This window comes from Triticum dicoccoides, chromosome 1A (genome assembly GCF_002162155.2).
Source record: "Triticum dicoccoides isolate Atlit2015 ecotype Zavitan chromosome 1A, WEW_v2.0, whole genome shotgun sequence".
NCBI classification, from domain to species: Eukaryota; Viridiplantae; Streptophyta; class Magnoliopsida; order Poales; family Poaceae; genus Triticum; species Triticum dicoccoides.
This window is the reverse complement of record NC_041380.1, coordinates 367202938-367221585: the sequence shown is the minus strand read 5'-3', so window position 1 is coordinate 367221585 and position 18648 is coordinate 367202938. Positions and strand designations below refer to the sequence as shown.

The window sequence follows — 18648 nt, the reverse complement described above, 5'->3', positions numbered from 1 at the left end:
GCGAGCAGGTTTGGCGACGGCCAAGGGCTCGCAGATCCATGGGCGCCATCGTCCGACCTCGACCTCTGAGTGTGCTCCCGCCATGGCCTCCTCGAGACGCCGCCCTTCCCCCTGCTCCAACCCTAACCATAGCATTGCTGCTGCTGGTCAAGGTGCTCTTGGCCCCTCCCCTCCCCTCATGCTGCTGTTGTTTTTGGCCCCTTCCCTCCCCTCCCCTCATGTTGCTGCTACTTTTGGTACACAGGTGCACGCACGTGTCCAGCAGCGACCCTTAGCCTCGGACGGCAGCAGCGGCCATCACCAATGACGGCAGCGACAGGGGGTGAATTGGTTCTGCAGGTCAACCCCTTTTCTCCTCCTCCTTTCCAGTCCTCTTGTCTGATGCTTATGTGGGGCTCCAGTAGTTTTTTGGACGTGTTGGCTGGTCGGATGCGGCAATTTTTTTGGATGCATTAGCTATTCGAGCCTGGATGTGGTCGGTTTCCTTTGGTGAAATTAGGGGATCTGCTTGGGTCCCTCGGTTTTTTGTTGCTTTGCCGGAGGCTCGGCCGCATGCATATATTCGTGTCAGTTTTTGTTGCCTTTCTGTATTTGTCTGGTGCTTATGGGTTTGGCGTGGACTGCTGTAGTTGGATTCTGTTGGTTTAAGATATTTCACTGGTCTGACTATTGGTTTGGGTTAGTCCCAGATTTAGGTGTTTCTCTTGAGGATTAATTGTTGGATTACATTAGGTTAGAATATGACGCAGATTTGTTGCCATTCGGGTTAGTCCCTGCTTTAGTTCTTTGTCTTAAGGATTAGTTGCATGAATCACATGCCTGGTTAATTTTACGGATTGTGACTTTCGTGGTTGCTGTTCAGTGGGTTTAGGAGCCATTCTTAGGTGCTTGATTGGAGCTTGTTAGGTGAAGGTGATGAGATGGATTGTGCATGGGCTCTATTCTTGGAAATTGTCTGCCTAAATGGATTGGTTAGCCCAAGCTCTTCCTGGTCCGTTTATCTTCGGGGTTGGACATTGACAAGTTGGTTGGGGAAATAGAAGACAATCTATGTTGCTGTGGGTGTGGTTCTGACGTTATTGGAATCAATGTACTATTTTCAGGGGCTGGATTTGTTTGTAATCGATTCGGCCTTGCAAAAGAGATGTGGGGGAACAGGTTATTCGTGGGCTTCTGTTGGATTCTTAGATGGTGTCATTGTTGATTTGTTTTCATTGGTCCTTTCTTAATTGTTTGCCTTGGCGGTCAGGGAGGTTGCATGGTTGGTTAAGAACATGGGTGGTCTATGCCTGTTGTGGTTGCAGTTGTTTGTATTAGAGTGTTGTCCTCAAGTTCTAGATTAATTTGGTCCTTGCTTAGCAATGTAATCACAGGAATGGATAGGTCACATGGTTGATTAGAAAAAGAGCACAGAAGGTCTATGCTTGTTGCGGTTGTAGTCTTATGGATCAAGATGTTATTCTTGGGTACCAGATTAATTTGGTTATCCTGTCAGCTCCTAGCTTCTAGTTTCTAATTATATATGAGGAATTCGTGTTTTATTGTCAACTGTTTTGTTTGGTTCTCCTGGTTTCTGAATCTTTTTTTGATGTAGGTTTGTTGCTGTCATCGTTTCTTCTGTTCCTTCACCGTTTTGGTCGTCCTGTCGTGTGTTGCTGCTTCAAGAGACTGCATCGTTCATGCTTCTGGTTGGTGAGCTTCTTCTTTACCTATTCGTTGCATTTTCTCTCTCTACTGGAGTGCATAGATCTAGATAGGTTGTTATGGATGGGTCCATTAGGTGCTCGGATCTGGTTAGAGTAATTAAATGATCTATTTGTTAGTCTATTTTTATTAATCCCTACTTTGGCCATTTGACTTAAGGGTTAAACAGATCACATAAATGTTTATATAAAATAAAGGGAGGATCTGTGCATATCGTGGTTGCAGTTCAGTGAAATCAAAGTGTTGTTCTTAGGTATTAGATTTATTTTCCTGTCATTCCCAGCTTCCAGTTTGTAATTATACGACAACCAGATATTTAATTGTTGATTGTTCTATTAAGTTCTTGTGTCTTTTAGTTGTTATTTTATATTTAAGAGCGGATACAGATTGAATATGTGCTTTGGTGTTAAGTCATCCTTTCGGAAGATGTAGTACATTTCAATTTCTGTTTTGTATTGTTCAGGCTTCTTCCTTTGACGTTAGTTTACTGCTGGTCGCACTCCTAATGACCTAACAGACATGCATCCATGGTGACTTTGTGATCTTAAGCATGTCGAAAAACATGACAAAAGACATCCAATAGTGAGATTCTCTTTCTGCCGTTTAGATTTCACATCTTACCTGCCAAGTTTTGCCATTGTCGAAGACTAGCAGCTTGTGTGTGGTCATTTATTCCATTTTCCTTAATTTGCACTTTCACAGGCAAGCAAATTAGTGAAATATTTAACCAGCGCAGGGAGCTTACAAGGGCATGCAGAGAGTTTATCAGATGCATCAGTCAGATATTTCAGTTCAGCATCGTCTTCTCAGACTAACTCAACTGACGAAAATGGGTATACATGATCTTCTTTTACTATTATTAATTTATTATTATATTATATCTGTGGATTTATCACATAATTTTGCTCTGTTATGCACTCGGGCATATGCAGGTTTTCATTCGATATATTTAGAAGCCACAACTGACTTTGAAAGCATGGCCATTCCAGGATTAAGGGGCATGGCATGTTGGCACCATTCACAGCTGGATGTCAGAGCAATGATGTGCATCTGCTGGTTATTGGGAGATCTGAGGTTGCGGCTCTCCAGTTATAGCATTATATATGTTTACTTCTCTTGCAATGTAGCATTCCATTTTGGAATGGAAGCTAATTTATTTATGATATGCTTGTGAACTATGTATGTTTGCCTTATACAGTGTTAACCTGAATATGCAGGGTTCTTATGTTTATGACATCAACAGAATAAGTATCTAGATTCTCTAGCAGGACTGTGGAGTACAAATTTAGGTATGTACAAATACATTCTTTTGAGTGTGATTTTTGTGATTATGTACCAGGGAGTTGTGCATTCTTTGGGATAATATCCTGCATCACCATTTTATTTTTGTGATAAGAATAATGTATACAGTCTAATTTCATTCCTCTTGCATGAACTATTCATGATTTCTTCAGGTGGTAGTGAGCCTCGATTAGTCAAAGCTGCAACTGACCAATTAAACAAGTTACCCTTCTATCACTCCTTCTGGAACCGTACAACCAAACCAACATTGGTTAGTTTCTGCATCTCTTATTGACTATCAGTCTGTTAAAATCACTTTCCAACTTTGCAAATACTGATGATAGAATAAACCTGGCAATTGACACCAAGTACGAAACAATTGTTCTGCCTATATTGGATCAGAATAACAAGTGGTTATTATGTTAGTGCGTCAAGATAAATATTTGTTTATTTCATGATTAAGATGTATACTTCATTTCCGCTGGAGAATAATGGCATGCGTGTTTTCAGAAGCATATCACTTTCTTTTATCTTTCAGACAACGGAGTTCACTTTCTTTATGATCTTGTGGCAATGAGTTGTTTTTTGCACTTGCAGGGGGGTGGATCTCAAGGGGAGAGGTGCTGTCCTCCAGAGCTGTTGGATCCTAAAATAAAGGTAATTTGTTTTGCGTTGTGGCGTAATCTCGGATGGTGGATTAGCATAACTATGTCTGTAGGATGTTGTACAAATGGTTAGCAATGTGTCATGAATGAAGTATATTTAGAAATCAAACTCTTTTTGGTATTTTAAGGATTGAGACTGTTGGTTGACTTACCAATATATAGCTCGCCTCCGCGCATGAGGAAGGCAATGCCATTATGCCTAGGCTACCACGGAGCCGAACAAGGATGTTGTTCAGCCTGTCACCTAACACCATCAAGGTCACCTGCTAAACCTAACTCACCATCAACCTCCTCAATATCACCTATCCTGTTACCGCTTTACCATTTGATTCCTTAATTCTAGATAACTGATACTAATTTTTTTGAGGAGTAGAGATTTGAACCATAGTTTAGTTAATAATGTCGGGTTCATATTTGGAGGATAGTCATGTATCTGTGAATTTGACAGCGGAGTTAATTTTACAGAACATATAAGTTACCACTGTTTTGTTAGTTCATTGATGGTCAAACATACTATTTTAATATCTTCCTATAAGTGCCACAAAAAATCTGCAGTTGATCGTAGCATGTTGCCGTTGGACTAAAAATATATTTTTTAGGATGTGGTCTTTATATGCTCATTGTATGTAGGAGGAGGAGCGTGGCCGAAAGACGGCGGCCAGTCCGACCATGTGCTCACTTCACCCCCTTCTCCCTTCCAATTTTGGATTTGATCTGGACGCCGCCGTCGCCGTGGTTGCCTCGCCGTCGTGGCTCAGGTGCCCATTGTGATACTCAAAACCTGGTAAATAATAATTTATCACTGAATGTTTGACATGACCCCATTATGTACAGAAGTAAATTCTAGCACAGAAGCCATATTGCAGATTGAAGAGTTTCAGGTTGACAAGGTAATAATATTGTCAGTGTGTTCATGTTTATGGTTAGATTTATATCATGGTATTTCTCAGAGCAATATTTTAGGGTCATATGGCAGTCACACACTGATTTAAACCGAGCATTAATATGCAATAAGAATGGCCTATTACCTGGTTGAGATGTACAATATGAAAAGTATCCATTATAATTAAGGGTTTAGAATCTGCTACTCCTTGGTTTGTTGTGGATCCATGATGTTTTAGTGTGGTTCATATAGATGGACAACTGTAGTTGCATTGTGGTTGGTGGGGAAAATAATAATAGCTGCATTTCATTTCTCTATTTGCTTTGACGTAAATAGTAAGAGAGGGTTCTGAACCAAACGATCAGTTCCTCAATTCTGCACTTCGTCATGAGAAGCAGAGCTCCCTTGTGCCACTCTCTCTACAAAGGTGATGCTTGCTCCCATTCATGGTTTGGTTTGCAAAATTAGTTGGAGTTGTGATTCACTAGCAGTTCTTAAAATATATGTGCTTTCATTAAGAAGAATAAGCTACCATGCTAGATTAGTTGATCCAGGGCTTAAGTTCCGATCTCAAAGTTTTTTATTGCATCAGTTTAACTTTCATGTAGTTTTGTGTATTACTTTATTATATGTAGAAGAAATAATAATAAGATTGATCCCTTCACTTTTTCTGCGGAAAATGTACTCTGCAAGCTTATCAAATCTGGGTACTGTTGTAGAAGTGCAACACCATACATCAGTGAGCTCCCTAATTTGGCTAGAACAGAGGGCTACTGTTCTTACTCATTTACTACTGTTTTGGCACCTTACTGTGTTTCAAATTGGTATTCCATTACGTTTTGCCACCCGCTTCTGCAAGAAAGAATGCTTATAATAAATTTCATGATGTAACTTCATATGATTTCCAATTAACAAATTCCAACTATTTTGGCACTCCAAATAGATAAAAGGAAGTCTACCTGCTATTTTAAGATTCATATATCAGGCACATACATAATGTATCATCCCTTATGACTCTGAAGCAATTCAGGTGTTAATCTAAGTATTTCATACCTCTGTTTATTGAGTAGTTTATGTCTTATGCATGATTAGTGGGTTATCTACTACACACTTTTTATTTTAAATGTTAGCAAGGTAACCAGAACTATGATTACAGCGACCAAGTGATATTATAAATCCTTTTAGTATCTTTTTCATTGCTGACGTGTTCTTCCAATAATCTTGGTGCCCACTATTCTTCTTGGATGTACGATTCCGATATAGCAATTGCAATAGTCCTCCCAGTTCACTCTTCTGAATTGTGGCATGCTGATTTTTTATTATCCAAAAAGTTAGCAGTTCACATGTTTACTCATGGACAACTATATGATGTTCTGTCTCATGTGCATTAAGAGAATTGCTAAAAATACTTACTGAAGATAAAGTTGTAGAATGCACTATTGAAACACAGAATAACGTTTACCCTTAGGGGTATGCCTCTGCTGGGGCCTTTTGAGATATCTATGTACCATCATGGTCTTATATTTTGCAGTGTGGTGCCCTTTTTGTTTGTTTTGGGTTCAGCTGCCTTCGTCTGTGCATATCCTTTTGGTATAATCATAAAACGAGATAGTCAATTTCTTCTTCTTGGAATAGTGCTTTCGCTCGAAATAATGAATGATTTCGTGTAGGGAGAGGGGGCGTATATCCATACACTACCCGCATCATGCTAATTGCATGTATTCTGTCTCTCTTTCATATATCTGTTGGTAGTTTTTCTTTTCGAGGTTGCTTTGTCCTCTCCTGATTATTCTTTTCCTGGTGATTAATTTCTAACTATTTGTTGTAGATGGCATTCAATGCACTATTCTTTTGATGCGTCGGCTTGAAACACATTATGATATACATTTAACTGTAGATGGCATGCCGCGCATTATGATATACATTCAACTCAGTTGCAGATATCATGCAAGCGACAAAACACATTATGATATACATTCGATTTGCTTACTCCACAGTTGCGCAAAAATTTCCTTGGTTCTAGGTTCTGAATACGTGTTAATCCAGCATCTGTTTTGACCCTGTAGATGAATTTATCCCCAGATGTTTATACAGGGAATGAGGCATACCATTGATAGTTTGAATCAAACCAGTAGAGGACGCCACCGTCGATTATGGTGTCGAGCAACGGAACTGCAGTGATCTGGTAGTGTGACTGTTGACCTCCTTGACACCATTCACGTTCGTCGCTCTGAACCCACTCAGCAGACAAGTAACTCTTTATCCTTCAATTTCATGTATAGCTCTGTATCTTAAATTCCTTGCACTATTCTCATGGCCGTTGAATACATCATGTAACCCCACATAAATGGCTAGGAACCAAATAAATTTAATTTATCTTCAATACCCTCTCCAAAATATTTCTATTATCTGTATTAGGAAGGATCTATAAGAGTTGCTACTATATATATGTTCACTCTGTGCATTTCAAAACCGAACCAAAAAACCATACCAAAAATAAACCGAACCGAACCAATTTTATGGTTTTTATGGTTTCTGGTTTCGGTATGGTATGAACTTTTCATACCGATTTGAACTTGGTTTTTATGGTATATACCGGAAAACCAAACGGTTAACCGAATAAACCGAAGTAAAAAATAAATTTATCTTTCTTGAGATGAACAACCATACAAGTTGTCATTTTTCTTGTACATGAGTCAAATGCACTACTAAGCACATAATTTTTTTCTTGTAACATAGTCATTTTTCTATTTTTAAAATGCTAAGCACGTCCATAACCATCAACAGATGAATCAATGCATGCATATATACTTATATATATAGTCATATACTATTTGTGTAGAATAGTATGTGTTTTGAGTCATAAATTTGCTAATTATTATTACGTCATTTCCAAATTCCCGTCAACGTTGGTTTTTATGGTATATACCGAAACCATACCGAAATAATTTGGTATATACCGAAACCGAGCCATATTTTAATTTCATACCATATTTACCGAAGTATTAATACTGTACAAACTGAAAAACCGTATAAATTGAACCATGTAAACCGAATAAACCGAACGCACAGGGTGAATATATGTTGTGAACCCGCCCATGTAGTTAATATTTCGTTCTTCATTTTTTTTCTTAGTTCAAGCCCCTGAGATAATGCTTTTAAATTATGAACTGACTATAGTTCAAGATTTAGTGAACATGTCAACATACATGGTGATCTTTACAACTTATTTTTTTCCGTGGGGCTTCAAATATAATAAATTAGGAATAAATAATGTGCAGTAATCATGTTTCTTTTCTTATCACTATACTTTAGTAATGGTATCTACACAATGTATACATACTGCTATCATAGTGCAGTGTGAATGAAGTGTGCCGCTTCTACTTGCATAAAAGCTGATATTGACATGCTCCTTAGCCATGTGATCTTCAAGGGCTATCTTCCTTTTTAAAAAAGCAGCTTAGAGACCTACTGGCTGCTCTGGATCAAGATTATAAGCAGATTTCATATATTTGGACAACAGACAGAGATTGTGTTTCATATATGCATATGCATTTATTGTATAATTCAGTTCCGCCACCGAATTTTTACTACCTACATGAATTTCCTCTATACCAGATATTAACGTTTGAAATTAGTGACATCTACTCAAATAAATATCCACAGGTTGGCATAGACATGTTTACATCAGCAATCTTTTCTTTGAGATATCTGGTGGCCTTTCGTGTAAGTTCAATGTATCCATTTATCATTCCATTGGTTTCTTGATTCAACAATAACAATAAAGGACGGCTAAATTATACTTTGTAGAGAAAGGGATGACGTACACCTAGGTTATATAGGCTAAAGAGTATCGATAGTCTGACCGCACATCATTTTTTGTACACTCAGTAATCTTTAATGGTTTATTAACACTAGCTAATCCGAAGTAGATGTTTGTTATTTGTTCCCTTTTCCTTATTTATCAATAGAGTAATGATCTTTATTTTTATCTGTTTTGTAGAATCATCGAATTCAAGTCATCTTTGAGTACACGACATCTTCTGAAGTTCGTGCCATCATGCTTTAGTTTCTCACATGGGCTGAGATTATTCAAATAAAAAGACGGTCTCAGGCACAAGAGCATGATGTGCTTGCGCCAGTTGCTTTCACACCAAGGCCACGTGGTTGATCATCTAAGCGCACCTATGAAGTTGACCGACAAGGCAGTTGGACAGAGCTACTAATTAGTATGCCTAATAGCTGTTGCTTTGTAGTTTGACCGCCTCTACCATCAGTATGCCTGGCTTTTGCTTTCTTATTATGTTCCTGCTATTAGTACTTCCTCTCTCGTGTTCGTGCTCTTATTTTTGAACTTAATGTTGTATTTATTAGGTTTTGTGGTCTAATGAACTAACTGAGTGTTTATAATTTCATGATGATGTTGAACTCGATAATATCTTGCTTCTTACTAAATGATCATTACCTGCTTCATATCGTTGGGACCGGCACCCTCGCGCCAAGGCGCGGTCCCGATCTAATGGCGAGAGGGAGAGGGTTTAAAGGGGCACGAGATTTCTGGGGAGATCATGGGAGAATTTTCAGGAACGGATTATCGTGGAAGAAAACAGGTATAATTGGAAGGAAATAAATGGGTGGAAGGAAGAATCGATCGGGGTGGAAAAGGACGATGAAGACGAAGGAGTTGAAAGATGATTTGTAGATTTCCTAAAAAAAAGAAAGATGATTTGTAGATTGGATTTTTTTTCATTAAATAAAGTTAGTTATTTGTTTACTTAAAATCCATTATTTGTTTCTTAAAGAAAATTACATTGGTGAGATGAAAAGGTTGATTGGGTAAGTCAGGAAAGCTAGATCTGTGACTTTTTATACAATAGGAAAGTGTTTGTTTACAAGGAAATGATGGAGAGAAAAAATCAACCGGTGGGCTGGTGGGAGGGGGACGAAAAAAACCAGCGAAAAAAAATCAGACGAAAGTGGTGGGACTATTCAACCAACTCGTCCATTAGGAGTAGAGATTATCAAGAACAATCAAGCAAGACGTAGGGTATTACCTCCATCAAGAGGGCCCGAACCTGGGTAAACATCATGTTCCCTGCCTCTTGTTACCATCCGCCTTAGACGCACAGTTCGGGACCCCCTACTCGAAATCGACACCGACAGCAGCCGTGCTCGCGGTGGAGCCAGACACAAAGCGCGACAGGGACCAGCCCAAGTCATCCAAGAGCAGCCGACCATTCTGCGCCTTCCATAACTTGCATAGCCACAACACCAGCGACTGTCAAGATCTCATAGTCATTCGAGAAGGACGCTTCGGTCGACGCCCCGAGCGCAACGACCGGGGCTACGGCCGAGGAGGAGGACGTGGTGGCGGATGCTAGGATGACCGTGGCCCGCGCCAGGAGTGGCGCGACCGGCCTCGTGAAGACCGCTGGCAGGATTAGTCTCACAAGGGCGCCTGGAGGGATCAGCCTCGTGTGGATCGTCCCCAGGGCAACGCCGGCCTCCCTCCACTACCGCCACCACCAAGAAGGAATGACGACCACCATCAGGACGAGGGGGCCAGGGGCTTCCAGGAGCCACGTGCCATCACCTGCATCTTGGGCGGAGGTCAAGCCCCAGCCTCACAACGTATCTTCAAACAGTTCGCTCGTGAAGTGAATGCAGTCCTCCCCAAGCTCGAGGCCACACGCCCGCTAAGATGGTCCAAGTGCACCATCACGTTCATCTTGGTAGATCAGCTCAAGTGCGCGGCTACCGCTGGCGCCCTCCCGATGCTCTGTTCACCAGTCATTAGCAACGTGCAAGTTACCAAGACTCTCATCGATGGCGGCGCAGGGCTCAACGTCCTGTCCGTCGACACGTTCGACAACCTCCAAGTGTCGTATGTTAAGCTTCAGCCCACCAAGCCTTTCTTAGGAGTGACCGACGGCTCCACCACCCTGATCGGGCAGGTCCGCCTCCCCGTTACCTTCGGACAGCGCAACAACTACCGCACCGAGCTCATCGACTTCGACATTGCCCACATCCGTCTGCCATACAATGCCATCCTCGGGTTATCCGGCCCTGGCCAAGTTCACGGCCGTGACGCACCACGGCTACAACGTCCTCAAGATGCCAGGAAGCGGCGGGATCATCACAGTCCCCTGCGAAGAAAGAGATGCGGTGTGCTCCCTCGAGCGCGCCTTCCAAGCAGCGTCAATCGAAGACCCCGGCAACAATGCAGCTCGGTACCCTCCTGAGGTCGTCCCCAAGAAGAAGAAGCATCTACTCCGTGCCGGACCGAAGGAGGGTAGCGCCGCTAGTGGCACCTCGTTAGGATCAGCGCCCGCACCTTGGGCGCCTCCCTCTGTCGCATAGGAAGGCGCGCCTGGCGCCCTCCCCGGGCAGGGCTCGGGGGCTCTCTTCTAGACGACCTCAGACCTTGCCAACGTCACGAGGGAGGTGCTCGGGCACCACTTGGAGGCGTGTTTCGCGGGACGTCTCCCTCAGGAGGACAATGGGCAAGGAGCACCCGGCGCTCAGGAGTTCATCACCAAGGTATCTCAGGAGCTTCAGGAAGCAAGATCAATACGCGGCGACCGCCGCCCACCTGGCGTTGCTCCCCACCCAAGCGAGGGTGGTGAGCTGCGCGTCTGCATCGACATACCAGGGCTCAACCGAGTCGCATCTCAGGAGCGCTTCTGGCCTTCGTGTGTTGGGCTCTACGAAGGTCCACCTCACAGCTACGTTCGTATGCCGTTTGGCCTGCTGAGTGTGGCTGCTGCCTTCCAGCGCAACCTGCGGAGCGTCATGGTGGGTCAGGAGGCCAGGCACCACGCCGTCCTAACGGAGATGGAGACGGTCCTCAAGGAACCGCTTGGACCCCTAGGGCCTCCCGAGGCTCAGGGCCCTGGTGGCTCATGAGGGGCAACCCCTTCGCCCCGTACCTTCAGCTGCCTCAACACCCCTTCATCAATGGAATCGGGTGACATTTTCCAAGGTCATTTAGCTGGGAGAGCCCAGGGGGCTGCATTATTCCCAAGCTGTGTGGGTCCGTCCATGTGGCATGTATCCCTTCTTTTTTATGTCTTTAGCTTACCTTGCTGGGGGCGCCCCTCGGGCTGCATCATCCCCAAGCCGCTCGGGCCGGACCCAGTGGCCTGTATCATTCATGCATTTACCTAAGCCAGTTTGCTTTCCATGCTTAATCTACCTATGACCATCACCTGCTTGATTCTCACCCGCCACAGGGGCTACTCACGCTGGCACGATGCTTCTGCTCGGGTCCGTCCTTGCAACGTCGACAAACCTGAGCGGTTGAGCTTTGGCTCGCGGCATGCCCCACGCACGTCACCTCACCAGGCCCTCAGTGCCTTCATCTCCTCGCGGAGCGACCGGCGGCGGGCCAGCAACTGTAATGGAAAACTGTGTCTCTCCTTGTGCTGGCTTGCAGGAATCTCCTAAAGGCGATGGCAGGCGGGACCGCGAGCTCCTTCTTCTCCCATGCAATCTGCTTGCGCGTTAAAATGGGGGTTCCTGAGCATCGCGACTTAGGAGCTGTTAGTGGCTCTCCAGCCCTCACCCCCTGGCCTTGACCATGGCACGCGACCTGGCATACCAGCGGCGGCTGAGCTCGCTCGAGGGCCGGGACCTGAGGACACAGAGCACGAAGGAGAGCGTGGAGAAGGGGGAGGCTCGCATGGGCCTGGCTTAGCTATGCTTCAGACGCCTATGCACGAATCTGGCGCATCATGAGGAATCAACTCTGGACCGTCAAGATAAGTCCCGAGCCCGGGTTGGCTAAACCGCTAAGGACTAAGAACCATACTAACTGCAGCCCTGCTGCAGCAACGTCACCCCCGTTTCTTACCTCTCGGCGGCTGCTTGAGCACTAAAGGGGACCTCCTGAGCATCGCGCCTCAGGAACTCTTACTAAACCTCAGGCCGCTCACCTCCTGGCCTTGACCACGGCATGCGACCTGGCATACTAGCGACGGCTGCAGCCTGCCTGGGGATCGGGACCTGTCAGCGTAGAGCGCCAAGTCGTCGCGAGGTTGGAAAGGGAGACCGAGCTGAAGTAGGACTCGCGCAAGTTCATACTGAGGACAATATTGACAAGAGGCATTACAAAACCTTTACACACCCCCACGGGGCATTACTTGATTCCTCGCAGGGAACAAAAGGCAAGAACTTAGGGAATCCTAACTACACGTGCCCCTGTGGATGACGCCATCATCAGCAGTGGGCCACCAGAGGCCGGCGCCAACCTCATCCAGATCAGCGGCGGCGGCCTAACGCTGCAGCCCTGCTCCGGGCTCGGCGGGAGCTTGGGGGCACGTAGCTATCGTCGCTCGTCTCCGGAGTCTCGTAGAGCTCGGGAGAATCACCGGACTCCCAAGTGTTGCCGCTGCTACCAGAGGAGCCGCTAGCGACACGGGTAGCAGACCCTACCCCAGCTGTGGCGCCAGCCTGATGACCCCACCTGGGGAACACTCCAGACGGCGGCCTTCTGCGTCGAAGACCTTGAAGAACAGCATGGAGGCACCATCATACACGAAGCGGATTGCAAGAGCGCCTTTCGCATGACACACTTGGGCGACCTCACCCAAGCCTGAGGTCATGAAGATCTTCCCCGAGGAGACGGCCTCAACCTCCGCTCCAGTCGCCGGCGTGTCGCAGTCGGCGTGCTGTAGCCAAAGCTCGAGGGGCCCCCTCGGTGGCATCTCGGCTAAGAAGAAGGAAGCGAAGCGGATCCAAGTGCTCGAGGGCATCGCCGCCCACAGCACGAGCTCGCGCGAGGAGTTTGTGGTGTGGACTCCAGGGGCGGCGACGCGTGCCACCGCGGCACGGCGACCATGGCCACGGCGCGCGCGCTGACACACGTCGACTCTCCCTCCTGAGCCCCCGGCTTGGGCGTACAGGGGTAACGGATACCCGGGAGGCGGCCGCTCACACCAAGGCCTTGTCACCACCTGCATCGTCGCCTTGTCGCGGCGGTGGGTCGGCCTCTTCTTTGGCGGGAGCAGTACCCGCCCTATGAGGGGAGTCTTTCCTTCCTCCGTCGTGGAAAACCTTCAGATGGGCACCATTGGTGTTGGCAACGATGCGAGGAGGGAGAAGCAAGCGAAACGAGAAGAGATGGGCGATGGGGGCTCTGCCCCCCTCCCATTTATAGTAGGAGAAGGCCAACCAGCGCCCCCCCCCACGATCACAGGTAATGATGGTTTTTCCTTGCATGTCACATGGACTTGTCAAGTCGGGCAGTTGCCGAGGCAGCGTGAGGAAGAGGAGACGCCCACGTCCAATCAACCGCCACGCATCGACCAAGGCTGCAGGCTATTGGGGCCCGCGGGTCCGCACTTGACCTTTGGCTTCACCTCGAAGCTAAGCCCGAGCACGCCTTGGGCCAGGGGGCTACTGTGGGTGTTTTGGGAATGGGGGTCCCCAGACTTTCCTGCCTGCGGCCCACGGCGTGGCTTTGCGAGCGGGCCCGTACGACCCATCTTCACCAACAAGCACTCAAGACCCTTGCGAGGGGCCAAGCCTCGCGAGGAGGATGACACAAGACCTCCTCGGGAGCACCCTCACCAGGCTGGCTCGCAAGGGGCGGAGAGTTCAAGGCAAGGCAAACCTCACGAGGTTCCAATGACGTGAGCCATGATGATCAAGATCAGGCGGGCGCCAGCGCGCATAGTGTCCTTGTTTCCTCTTTGGTGCTAAGGAAGCAAGCGCAGGCGCGGAGTACCGAGGCATCAAGCAAAGGTTTCCATATCAGTGCAACAAGACCATGACCAGCAAGACGGCAAGACGGAGGTCACCATGGAGCCCAAGGCGGCGTCACCACCAGAGCCTTTTGCAGGCGAAGACTGCTTTTGTCAGGATAAGCTGTACTAGCTATCCCCTTTCAAATTGGTCGTTGTTGGCTCCCTTCGTGCTCAATATTTAGGGAGAGGATCGGGGCCTCTATAGATAGGATTAGCCACCACAGTAGGAGGGGGCTGAACTCATTCAGTTCATCCTCACACCCACCAAGCACAAGAACACCTCGGCTCAGGAGGCTGTTCTTCCCCTTGTACTGTTCATCCCTAGCCCAAGAGGCAATCCACCACCACCACACTGGAGTAGGGTATTACACCACAATGGTGGCCTGAACCAGTATAAATCTTGTGTCCTTTGTGTTGCGAGTTCGTTGAGTTTTCCCTTGAGATCTTAGTGAAGCTAGGACGTGGACTGGTAGGGGAAGATCTTTGCGCGCACCCAAGTGTTCGAACCTTGAGGGTTTTGCCGGAACCCGAGATCCGACAAAATTCAAATTCAAAATGGTCCATTAATTATCTCTTGGTTGCTTTTTATTTCCATCTTGTAAGTTTTCATTGGTATCACATTATGGGGGAGTAATATGCTATGTGTATATTACAAGCCTAGAAAATGTGTAAATTTGAGATATTGTCAACTAGAGTTGATATTGTAGATTATCTTGTTCCTAGGTGGCATGTTAGCTCTACAAGTTGCAATTTACTCATGTGTTTGGTGTGAATATGATGCCGGATATCGTTTCTATCTACCACCGGGAATTATTTCCAAATACTTCTTGTCTCTTGACAATTGGTACTCACTTATGTGCGGTGGTATTTATTGATCATCTTTACCTTGGCTCTTATTTTTATTTGCCCTTATCTCTTGCCAAGGAATGTGTCAACTCCCGATGTCTTCCATGCCACTTGTGGATCTTGTTTATTTCTTGATCTTGTCTAGTGGTGTTCTAGTTATAGTGAAAGTGGTGATCCCATCTTGTGCATTTTGTTTTCTAATGCAAATTCTCTTTGTTGCACATCTCTTGGGGGAGCTATCCTAGTTTCTTTAGAACACTCATCTTATGATCCTTATCAAGTGTTCATCGGTGGAAGGCAAGCCATTTCTTTTTGATACTTTGTGCCATCATGAAACTTTGTAGAGAATTTGGTTTGTTTGGAACCTTCCTCTCTTTTGGGAGTTTGATATGTTTTCATAGTGTGTATCAATGGATATCTCATTCCTTGATGTATCTTTTAATGATATCTTTCAAGTGACGATTTCTCCATTTGGTATCCTATTTTCTCTTGGTACACTACAAAAATACACTTCCGTGATGAAACGTGTTTGTCACAGTAGGTCACGTTTTTTGTCATGCATGTACACCCATGACGATTTTATGATAGAATCAAGATAGTCATACCTGTGCTGTCGTAGACGTGTTCCATGACATTACCAAAATTATCATCACGGAAGTGTCCACTTCCATGACGATAAATCATGCGTCATAGAAGTGCTTTCATTAAGGGTAACCGACACGTGGCATCCACCGTAATGGGTCACTGTTAAGCTATCGGGTTCCGGTTTGGATTCGATAACCCGTTAATAGCTGGGACCAATGAGGATTTTCCACGTGTGAAATTATCATTGGCTATAGCAACCACGTGTCAGCACCACGAAAGGACAGATGTCAATCTCCCAATGGACAGGAGGCGCCTATGGTACGTCGATATGTGGCAAGGCCCAATAGCGGCCCATTTTGGTTAAAAAGGTTGTTCCAGTCAAAATTAGCGGGCCGTCCCATTAACGGCCTGCTTGCAGACGACCCATTCGTAGTTAAGGCCCGTATGTCTAGTGTCAAATCAGCCCATCAACGGCCCGTCCTAAACTTGTCATCATCGCGGCCCATGGTCACTTCTGGCCCGTTAACAGTCCGCTAAGTATTTTGGCCGAATTACGACCCGACGTGTTTCTGGCTTGTTAAAGGTCCTGCTTCATTTGGGACCATTTATAGGCCATTGGAACTTTCGGCCCATAAACGACTGTGAAGGATTTGGGTCATATTCGGTCATGTCTGACATTCGGCCTGCTAGAGGCCCACTGTGGATTTGGGCCACTTTCAGCATGTTGTGATTTTGGCCTGTTAACGTCGGATGAACTCCATGGGCCATATGTGGCCCAATGTCACATCGGTCCTATTAACGGCCCATATAAAACTGACACTAATCAAGCCCGACCGAACTTCCGGCCTGCTAAAGGTCCGTGTAGTAGGTCGGTGCATTTACGACCCGTCTGAATTTCGGCCCTGAACGATCCGCATTGTAAATGGGCCACCACGAGCTAAGATTCATTTCGGCCTGTTAATGACCAGTGGGTTATTTGGCACAATCAGGGCCCAATCTCACTTTCGGCCTATCAAAGGCCCTTGTTTTTATGGGCTCGAGATATTTACACATGTAAATGGCCTATTGTTACCGGGGGCCCAAATTATGATTAGGCCTGTTAAAGGCCCACTGTGGGCACAGGCCTACCAAAAAATATGAAAGCCTATACTGATTTAGGCCTAGATATTTTTTGTGGGCTACATGCAAATGTCGGCCCATAATTGTTTTTAGCCCAATTGGAATGGGCCCGATGAATGTTGGCACATTGGGCTCCTATGCAGCTTTTGTCCGAATACATTACTAAGATAAACCTACACTATACAAAAATAGCGTCGTAATTTCTGCAGCCTTTGGCAGCACCATAAATGTTGTATCACAACAAAATAAATTCCAACCATACAACAAAAGGCCTGTTGGCATAAAGTTTACAGTCCTTGCAGATAAAAGCACCATCAAATGTATAGAAGCACAGATCATTTGACCTGAGTGCTAATGTTTCAGGCTGTAGAATCTGATGGAGTAGCATGATCTTCCCCTTTTTCCGCCATTGCTCTTGAACAATGAAGCAAATGTCTGATAGTCTGGTTTCAAAACCATTCATATCTTGACGACATTTGTCAACCACTATTCTTGTCTCCGAAATGGCGTCCATTAGGGATTGGACTTGTGTCTAAAGCACAGATATATCACTCTGTCTAACCGGAAGATTTTGTTCAGTAGGCGATTTGGACGAGGTTACCTTGACAACCAACCCAGAATTACGCAGGAAGGTGCTTTTTTCACTGTTACTGGAGAGATACCGATGCACTGCAGCAAGAGGTGACATTGTGCCTGTGGTAGCCTCGTCACCTTCAGGTGGTTGTGGTTGTTGAATCATTTGTTCCATAACTTGCTGAAAGTTTGAACTTGTAGATTAGTGTACCAGATAAGTTACTAATGAGACAAAACAAACAAAGTAGGTTTCACGTTTATACATAACTTATTTTGGTGAACTACTGTAATACATTAACATATATTGTAGTGCCAACTACACAATAAAATCACTTTCGGAACATATGTCCATGTAGCATGCCTACTGTATTGTCTATTTCCTCACATTCGTGGACATCTAAGGATAAAGAGACATGGTTTAAAGTAGGATGAACATAGTATGACATCATTCATATCATGGGCAAACAGATATAAAACAAACAGGCTATTGTATCATTGTGTGGCCACGTGAATATCACAACTAGATTACATATCAAGACCAAAAGAATATCATTCATCTCTTTTAAACCATGTAAGGTGAAATGATACATTAAGACAACTGTGTATAAAAGTGAACATAGTAACTGGCATTGGCTTCAAACCAAGCAGTTAAATGAACACATCATTTTATAGTACCAATCAGTTCAAAGGCAGGAGGAGTAAGGACTTACGACAGCGGCTTGAACTAGTGTGCTCATGCCCTTCATCACACTTGTGTGGCAATCCTTGAAGATTTGCACTACATTCGGTTCAGGTTCTTTTTGGTCCATGGGCTTTCCTCTGTATTTGGAACAAGTCAATATAGATACGATAGTATGGCATAGAAAAAAGAAGGAACTAGCAGCTATTTACAAGAGCCTCACATTGTGCAATATAGCTACGAGATCCCGTTGTCTGTTGGAATTTCACTTAGAACAGTTGGTCTTGTTCTTCAAACAGTTAGCCTAGAAGAAGATACACTTGTAAGGCACATACATAAATACAAGTTCAATATGTGGTCTGATCAAATACATATACCCTACTTGATACTTTGGATCAGACCAGTGTTTAACAAGGGTTGTCTAGTCTTCATGTGTAATATATTCCACTGGAGATGTTTGGGCGATTTCATTGTTAGCCTTGCCTTCAAAGTGAGCTTTTCTAAGGTGGTACCGATACTATCGCAGAGCAGACTAGAAAACATGAGTGCATGCTTGTTTAGTTGCAT

General features: G+C 45.1%; 1 long non-coding RNA gene across 12 annotated transcripts; it reads left to right on the top strand.

Moving 5' to 3' along the window:
• Positions 1-6: 6 nt before the first annotated feature.
• LOC119273511 lies at positions 7-8994 on the top strand. 12 transcript variants are annotated; one of them, XR_005134892.1, is made up of 14 exons: positions 7-152; positions 245-339; positions 1595-1692; positions 2168-2286; positions 2407-2537; positions 2637-2778; positions 2922-2993; positions 3159-3256; positions 3583-3642; positions 4281-4408; positions 4485-4540; positions 6628-6784; positions 8200-8259; positions 8537-8994. It is a non-coding gene; the product is annotated as an uncharacterized LOC119273511 (long non-coding RNA). The 12 variants fall into 12 exon arrangements; XR_005134902.1 differs by having other exon boundaries at positions 6616-6784; XR_005134890.1 differs by having other exon boundaries at positions 6600-6784.
• Positions 8995-18648: the final 9654 nt, after the last annotated feature.